General features: G+C 45.4%; 1 long non-coding RNA gene across 1 annotated transcript; it reads left to right on the forward strand.

The window, feature by feature from the left end:
• The first annotated feature begins 674 nt into the window (after positions 1-674).
• On the forward strand, positions 675-8,716 carry LOC119332599. The gene is made up of 8 exons (XR_005161040.1): positions 675-893; positions 3,792-3,958; positions 4,173-4,287; positions 5,608-5,657; positions 6,887-7,052; positions 7,286-7,359; positions 7,916-8,173; positions 8,271-8,716. It is a non-coding gene; the product is annotated as an uncharacterized LOC119332599 (long non-coding RNA).
• Positions 8,717-9,370: the final 654 nt, after the last annotated feature.

Consider the following 9,370-nt stretch of genomic DNA (forward strand, 5'->3'; position numbering starts at 1 on the left):
TGCCTCCTCTTCATCGTCCGATTCCACGAAGCGTATTTCCACCTAGCTGGGCATGGACCGTGGCGGAGCGGCCGGCTAGGGATATCCCAAATTGAAGTGGCCGCACTATGTCCACCTTCCGATGTGAGGGCGGCATTCTTCGAGCTCTAGGGTGAGCTCCTCGAAACCCCGACGGTGCGGCGCCTACGAGCCATGGCGAGGGGGTAGGGTCCCTCTTCGGTGATTGAGATGGAAGATATTGTTCCCCTTCTTCTCTAGGTGTTCCTGGAGCATGGCCATCTTTGAAGGTCGGATATGCCCTGCTTTGCTGCTCTGCTTTTTCTCATATGATCCTAGTGTGGAGTGCTCGGCCTTTGCAAGCTGTAATCTTAATTTCCTTTGCATTAGCTGCTTGTGGAGGTTGTAGTTAGCGTTTCAGTCCAGTGTTCCCATTGTATCCTTCTGACCGCTGTAATTTGGTTGTTTGCTGTAACTCCTGGCCGGTTGATGGCTTTGTTAATTCAAAGCCGGGCTCCTCACGAGCCTTCGTTCTAAAAAAAAAAGAAGCAATCCGACGTGGGTAAACCGAAACGGCGAAACCACACCGACTTCCCCCGACCGATTCATTCATTGCTCCCCTACCCACACCCACACACAACACCACATTGGCGCTGCCACCCAACGCCCCCATCTCCCTCGGAGGCTCGGACCTCGCCGCCGCCCCCTCCCCTCCCCACCCCTCGAGTGAGGAGGAGGTCGGTAGGCGTCCCCAGATCCGTTAAGAGATTCGAACTTGAGCTCTCGATCGCTCGCACACCGGGCACAACCTCCGTCTGCTCTTCTTGCTCGCCGGCGACGCCAGCATGGAGCTTCCTCCGTGCTCGCTCGGGCTAGGGACGCTCCTGCTCGTCAAGGTAACTTGTCTCTCGCCCGCCCATCTTTGATTCGCTCTTCTCCAACGCCCTTCCCTTCCCTCCCCTCCCCTCATGAGTTTCCATCCTTGGAGCGCAGACACCATTGGCACCGAATCCTAGCCAAGATCTGGTTTGCAATTGTACCTACTGCCCAGACAAAAGAGCACGTTTTGGTTCCATTTTTACAGGCTTAAAACTGGAGCATCACGTTTATGACGAATACGCATCACGTACAGTACATGCTTATTACTTCTATGCAGCATTTTTTGGTTCAAGCACAAAACCTACAATAGTATATATCTTAATTTGTTCAATTTCTACTAGAAGAAGAGAGACAGGTCAACTTTGTGTAGTTTATGAAATTTCTAGGAGCAGTTTTAACATGGTCCCTCTTACTCCCGCTTTTCACATGAGAGGTAAGAGTATAAAATAGATCTAAGCCATTGATCTCATTAATTAATGGCCTGATTAACTCTTACCTTCTTACCTCACATGTAAAAAGAGGAGGTAAGAGGGACCATGCTAAAATTTGCCAATTTCTAGAGGCTTGGCTCCATAGCAATGTCAATCTGTTAGTTTGCTTGCTACCAATGTGGTATCAATTGGTTTTGGTCACTCTTTCGCTCGCGCTGCCTCCAGGGGGGCGGCTCGGGCGAACCCTAGCCGCCGCCGCCCCCGACCCCCATCCACTTGCTTCCCCCGCCGCCGCCGGAGGAAGCCGGCGAGCGAAGCTCGTCCGGCGGACGGCGGTAGCGGGCTCGCCTCCTTTTCTCCTCGAGGGGGCCTCTGGCTGGCGCGCAGCGGTGCCCCTGGGCGCCATGCGGGGCGGCGGAGTCTGGATGCTGGGGCGGCGGCCCCAGGGGTTCTTGGCGGGGCTGGGCAACCACGGCTGCGTGGGCAGCGTGGGTGGCCGGCCGTGGCTTCCGGTGGCGGCGGATCTGGGGTCCCTGTCCAGATCCGTTTTGCAGGGGTGATTTGGCGCCTCCTACTCCCCGGGGCGGCGGCTCCGGCCGATGGGCGCGGTGCAGCCGGCGGGCTGTGCCGGCGGGCTCTGGTGGGCAGCCTCCCACGGCCGCGCGGGCGGCGTGGGGGCTACGGACGCTGGCGCAGTGGCGGCTCCTCGCAATCCGTCATGGCTCCATGTAGAAGATCCGCCCCTGCTTCGATCTGTCCCGATCCGTGCTGGTGCCGGTCCTTGGCGGCGGCTTCGGCGTCCCCTATGGCCGGCCTGGCGGATCTGGCGTGCGGGTGAGGTTCCGGGGAAAACCCCTGGCTGGCGCGGCAGCCTCCCCAAAGTCGACGCCTTTGGCGCCGATTCCCTTCCTGAAGGCTTCGGGGTGGATCATCTCCCTTCCGCCTCCTCCTCGAGCTATGGCGAAAGCTTTTGTTCCCCTGGTCTGGGCGTCGACGGCACCCTGGTGTCGTGCTCCTTCTTGAAGGCGGCGGCTGGGAACAACTCTTTGTGGCGGGGCTGCTGGTGGCGTGGTGGCGGTGCGCTTCGGCCTTCTACTTGGTGCCGCGCCTTGCTTCGCGGGACCAGCGGACGGTTTCTTAGGTGGAGCGGTGCTTCATCCATACATTGATGGCGACGGATCTTGACGGCGTGGCGCAGTGCAGATTCGGAGTTCGATGTGGGAGGATGGACTCGCGCAGGAGGACGACGCTGTCTGGCGTCGTGGTGGCGTCGATGGCAGTGAGGCCTGGCACGGTTCATGCAACAGTTCAGCTCTGAAGATGGATTGATGGTACGTGGCTGCGGCGGCCTCATACCCGGCAGGGGGCCTGGTTGACGAGCACGCCAGACTGGTGGGTACCCATACCCGGAAGGAGTCCTGGTTGGGACCTCAGGTCTAAGATGTTAGGTTTGGCTGCGAGGTCTGTTTGGTATTAGGCCCAGACCATCAGCGCCCCTTCATCAGTTAGATAGGAGTAGCGACAGAGGTTGCGAAGATGGTGGCTTTGGTCTTACTGTTGTACGACTTTGTAAGGTCTTGTGTTAATAATCAATAAAGTGGCCGTATGCATCGTCCAGATGCAGAGGCCGGGGTATTCCCCCTTTTCGAAAAAAAAATCAATTGGTTTTGGTTCAATGCCGACTTATTAGTTTTGGCACTGGTTGCTTTTTCAAAAGGGAGGAGCTAATCACATGTGATTGCGCAAGTATCACTCAATCTCTTGAGACTGGATTGGATGATGTAACCACATAGCAGATCTGATGGTACTAGATGCGTTGGAAAATATAATCATCATCTTTCCTCTCTTGGTTTTCTTAAATTTACTAGATGTTTTTCCTGAGTCTTTCGCTGCACGGACCCTCCACTCCCATTATTCGGCAGCATAGTGGTCTACTAGGAATGCGTCGGGATGTTAATTGCCATGTACGGTAGCCACTCCTGCAAGTTCTACCACACGTCCTTGACAGTGTTGAGACGGCAAACGTGACAAAGCACTCACTATAGTTTTACTCTCAATGATGGTTATTTCAGACCAACATCAGCTAATATATAACCAAAAAATGAAAATGTTTTCAGAAGGTGCATATTTAACCTGTGGCATTTCACTCACCTGCCATGATATGCCTTCAAATTTGAAACTTTAACTCTACCTTTACATAAATAATATACTGTTCATAACTAGCAATTCAGAAATATTACCTTCAAATTCACTTTTTATGTCACTGACCAGTGACAGCCCAAGCTTGCACTATTGTGGGTTAATTCCACAAGTTGTTTCCGCAATGTGGTAAAGAACGGATGGATTGATTTCTATTTATTCTCAAGTTAGATTTCTAGTTTTATTTGATTTGAGGTTGCTTCCTGGGTTAAGTTAATTTCATATGCGGCTGATTCTGCCATGTGTAATGAACTGGGGATTAACTTGTTGTATTCTGAATTTTAGATAAGTAAAGAATTCACCCTTGATGCTGCTTCTTTAGTTGAGACAATCTGGTCCCTGGCTTCTACTGGAACGAGATGTGCGATGGCTCATCTCACTCAACTCTTGAAGACAGCGTGTGTACCAGGAAAGGAGAATGGCAGAAATGCAAGTTGTGACTACTTGGAGTGGTAAGCTTGCTGCAAGTTGTAAATATAGCTTCAAACAATGCTTCTGCAAATTATTCTAGCCATGTACGTGACAAAAAAATGCTTCTCCAGCAAATTTCCGCACCAATTTGTTTGTCTATCGTTTAGATTTTCTACTTCTGAAAATAAAAAATTTAGTAACAAGCTAGCCTTCTCCATTAACCACTTTGTGTGTGCTGCTATGCTATATGAACAGGTTTTGATTTGGCCACTTCCCTCCCTGATGTGCGCGTGCAGGTGCTCTGTGTGCTTCCTTCTTCCCTTCCTGGGACGCCGCTCTCCCGCTGCTCTAACGCCATGGATTGACAAATGTAAGTATTTATCTTTGTCTCCCCTTACCCTCTGTTCTTGTGCTTCCTCTGGGCTTAATTTGCATAGAAATTATTTCTTCAGAGAGGACAAGAGGTGATGTCTTGTAATCCAACTTGTCTTCTTGAACAAATGAAGCACAATCCTTTGCAACACTTGAAGTTTCAGACTGAATGAATTTCATTGGCCACCTGTATTTAGAAACTTTACCCTATGTAGTATCATGTACCTTTAAGGGCTTCTTTTGGCGGATTCTTCCAGAATCGCCCCTCTCCTCAGCTACTCCCAGAATCTTTGACCCACATTATAGTAAAACTTGGTAGTCAAAGTTGTGTTTTTAGACTTCTAGTATCTGAAATGACATGTTTTGGGGAACAAGTGGGAGCCCTTTTAGTCTGCTCCCTGTCAGTATAGTTTTTTTAATTTGCCATACTTGCTGCTGTCCTCTTGAGTTCTAATTTCGTCTTCTAAAGCAATGCATTTTGCCCTTATAAAGGTCATCTTGTTATAGTTAGGTGTTGTTGTGCTGCTTTCGATCAGTAACACGAATGATAAACTAGATGCAACTTGGTTCAGGGTTAGTGGTCATTTGTATGGATTACAGAGTATAGCTATTGTAGGAATATTTGCTTCAATTTGGCCTTGGTATTAGAGTACAACTATCTTGAATCTACAGAACAGAACTCTTGGAGTACAACTTGCAAGACATTCCAAGCTAATTAGGCTCTAACTAGCTAGGATGGTCAAACAAATGAGGGTTGGAGATTCTATGAGAAGCTGGGGAGGGGGCCAATTCTCCCAGGATCGGCCAAAAGAACTGGCCTTTAGTTTTGGAGAAGCCCATTGTGCCTGTCCTTAATGAGCAACAAACTTTCCAAAAGTGATAATGGCAATTTTTGTGAAATCAGTAGTGCAGTTTGCATCTTTGTAACAGTACATGTTATAAGACCAACATTAACACTAAAAGTGGGCTGTGTAGTGCCTGGAAGTTTAACTGATTATGCGGACCTGCTTTCATTCGATTGTGCCTCAAATTTCACAATCATTATTGTTTTTTATTTTAGATGCCTAGAATTTTGGCAAGCCAAGTTTCGCTGTTAAATGCCGACTTGTTAGTTTCCGTATTGGTTGCTTTTTCAAAGGGATGAGCTAATCACATTTAATTGTGTAAGTACCACTCAACCTCTTGAGGATAGATTGGATGATGTGATTATATAGCAGATCTGTTGGTACTAGACGAGATGTTGTGTAGGAAGGAAAATATAATCATCATCTCTCCTTTCTGGGTTTTCTTAAATTTAACACCAAGATCTGATTTGCAGTTGGACGTACTGGACTGGCACAAGAGCACATTTTGGTTCCATTTTTACAGGTTAAAAACTGGAGCATCACGTTTATGACGAATACACATCCCGTACAGTACATGCTTATTATTTCTATGCAGCATTATTTGGTTCAAGCACAAAACCTACAGTACATGCTTATTATTTTTATGTAGCATTTTTTGGTTCAAGCCCAAAACCTACAGTAGTATCTTAATTTGTTCAATTTCTACTAGAAAAGAGACAGGTTAACTTTGTGTAGTTTATGAAATTTCTAGAGGCTTGGCTCCATAGAAATGTCAGTCTGTTAGTTTGCTTGCTACCAATGTGGTATCAGCTGGTTTTGTGTTGTTCAATGCCGACTTATCAGTCTTGGCACTAGTTTCTTTTTCAAAGGGAGGAGCTAATCACATTTGATTGTATAAGTATCAGTCAATCTCTTGAGACTGGATTGGATGATGTAACCATATAGAAGATCTGATGGTACTAGATGCGTTGGAAAGTATAATCATCCTCTTTCCTTTCTTGGTTTTCTTAGGGTTACTAGATGCTTTTCCTTAGTCTTTTGCTGCATCGACCCTCCACTCCCATTATTGAGCATATTGGTGGTCGACTATGAATGCATTGGGATGTTAATGCCATGTCCGGTAGCCACTATTGCAAGTTGTACAACACGTCCTTGACGGTGTCGAGACAGCAAAAGTGACAAAGCACTCACTATAGTTTTATGTATTGTTTCAAGCATTATCAATTACTCCCTTCGTACCAAAATAATTCTTTATCAGTTCTCAAGCTGATATTTTTTCACAATGATGGTGGTTTCACACCAACATCAGCTACTATGATACACTTCTTTACCTATATCAGCAGTTAATATATAACCAACAAATGAAAATGTTTTCAGAAGGTGCATATTTAACATGTGGCTTTTCACTCACCTGCCATGATAGACTTTCAAATTTGAAACCTTTAATTCTATCTTTACTACGTAAATGGTATACTGTTGATAACTTGCAATTCGAAAAAAAACTACCTTCAAAATCACTTTTTTATGTCACTGACTAGTGACAGCCCAAGCTTGCACTGTTGTGGGTTAATTCCACAAGTTGTTTCTGCAATGTGGTAATGAACTGACAGATTGCCTTTTATTCATTCTCAAGTTAGATTTCTAGTTTTATTTCATTTGAGATTCCTTCCTGGGTTAGGTTAATTTCATATACTGCTGCTTCTCCCATGTGATGCTGAACTGGGCATTGACTTGTTTTATTCTGAATTTTAGGTAAGTAAAGAATTCACCCATGCTGATGCTTGTTCAGTTGAGACAATCTGCTCCCTGGCTGCTACTGGAACGAGATGTGTGATGGTTCATCTCACTCAGCTCTTCAAGACAGCGTGTGTACAAGGGAAGGAGAAGGGCAGAAATGCAAGGGTGACTGCTTGGAGTGGTAAGCTTGCTGCAAGTTATAACTATTGCTTCAAACAATGCTTGTGCAAATTATTCTAGCCATATATGTGACAAAAAATGCTTCTCCAGCAAATTTCCACACCAATCTTAGATTTTCTACTTCTGAAAATTAAAAAAATTAGTGACAAGCTGGCCTTCTCCATTAACCACTTTTTGTGTGCTGCAATATGAACATGTTTCGATTTGGCTGCTCCCCCTACCTTATGCGCGTAGGTGCTTTGTGTGCTTCATTCTTCCCTTCCCGGGACGCCGCTCTCCCGCTTCTCTGACGCAATAGACAGACAAATGTAAGTATTTCTCTTGTCTCCACTTGCCCTTTGTTAGTGTCCTTTCTCTGGCATTAATTTGCCCAGAAATTATTTCTTAAGAGAGAACAAGAGGAGATGTCCTGCCATCCAACTTGTCTTCTTAAACAAATGAAGCACAATCCTTTGCAGCACCTGAAATTTCAGACTGAATGAATTACGTTGGCCACCTGTATTTAGAAACTTTACCCCATGGAGTAGCATGTACCTTTAGTTTCCTAGAAGCCCATTGTGCCTGTCCTTAATTAGCAACTCACTTTCCAAAAGTGCTGATGACAATTTTTGTGAAATCAGTTGTGCAGTTTGCATCCTTATAACAATACATGCTATAAGATCAAAGTTAACACTAAAAGTGTTCTCTATAGTGCCTAGAAGTTTAACTGATTATGTGAATCTGCTTTCATTTGATTGTGCCTCAAATTTCACAATCATTATTTATTTATTTTAGACACTTGAAAATGAAGGAAGAGATGCTATGATTGTATGTTGCTTCTGCTGTATGTTGATCTACCTGCCTTTCCTTTTGTTATACATGCAGCCAAAATTTTTGGAGCAGGACACTCGCTTGACATTTTGTTATACATGCAACTAAGCCGGTCAGTTAGCGGCTCTTAGATCTATCCGCCACGGTCACCATGATGATGACGACCTCCCCTCCACATGCTTGTGCTCGGTCGACGACGCGACCGTCTCTTCCTCACCTCACCTCACCTTAGGTTGGCGGCGTCCAGATCAAGTGGATTCGTCAATGGCCTCGACAGATGCAGTCTGATTGCTCTGTCACGCCGTCATGAAGGTACCCCCACTCCTCTTTGATTTGCTCCTCTCCCCTTCCCTTCCCCTTTCTTCTCTTTTACAATTTGTTTCCTTCCTCACGCATGCGTCTCGGACAGGCTCCTTCTCCACAACCACACACGGGAAGCCATGGAAGCTCCATGTGCTTGTTCTCCATGGAGGTCAGCAGCTGCCGCGATGGAAGCAGGTCCCAGAGCTTGTCAAGGTTAGGATTTGGCAGCTGCACTCCCTCCCTATTGATTAACCTATGCTAGTTTTTGATAGTTTGCCTTAATTTTGCTTCTAGCACATGGTTTTGCATGTATTGCTAGCGTATATTAAACTAGCAAGAAATAAGTGGCTCTGAAGCTACTTTTTTTACCAGTCTAGTCTTGATTAAATCCAGACTTTATTTACTCGTAGATGTATATTGCTTCTTTTGGTTGGTACCTGCTAACTGGTGGGATGTGGATTACGTCAGATGTTTATGTCAGGTGATGAATGTATCTGTGATGAATTTTTATGCTTTGTTTAGAGAACTCACTTGGGTTTGCTCACTCAAAATGACATCAAATTCTTGAAATCTAGTTCTTAGCCTCGAGTGTCAATGTGCAGCTTGACTGAATCTTTAATGTAGTTTTTCTTGTACTTGTGTTGTATAACTAATGCTAGTGCGGAGAATGAGCAGTTCAGATTGGTAGTAAGCTGGCTAAGTACTTGGTCTGAATCACACGATTTTGTTTGCAGCATAATAGCACCATGCTTAGTTGGTATACTTATGCAATCATCATTTTCCTTGCTGCTATTTTTGTGGTTACTTTGCACCACCTTGTTATCTCTATTTTGTTACACATGTGCTCGTACATTGATCATATGACAATTGTCCTTACTGCTATACACTTCATTGTATCATTCCATCTACATGCATATTGCTACCTCTTGAGCATTGCGTTGGTTATCCCTTGAAGAGGAAAGGGTGATGCAGCAAAGCATCGTAAGTATTTCCCTCAGTTTTTGAGAACCAAGGTATTAATCCAGTAGGAGACCACGCGCGAGTCACCTCGTACCTACACAAACAAATAAGAACCTCGTAACCAACGCGATAAAGGGGTTGTCAATCCCTTCTCGGTCACTTACGAGAGTGAGATCTGATAGATATGATAAGATAATATTTTTGGTATTTTGATAATAAAGATAAAAAGTAAAGATTGCAAAATAA

Source organism: Triticum dicoccoides, chromosome 7A (assembly GCF_002162155.2).
Source record: "Triticum dicoccoides isolate Atlit2015 ecotype Zavitan chromosome 7A, WEW_v2.0, whole genome shotgun sequence".
Taxonomy (NCBI): Eukaryota; Viridiplantae; Streptophyta; class Magnoliopsida; order Poales; family Poaceae; genus Triticum; species Triticum dicoccoides.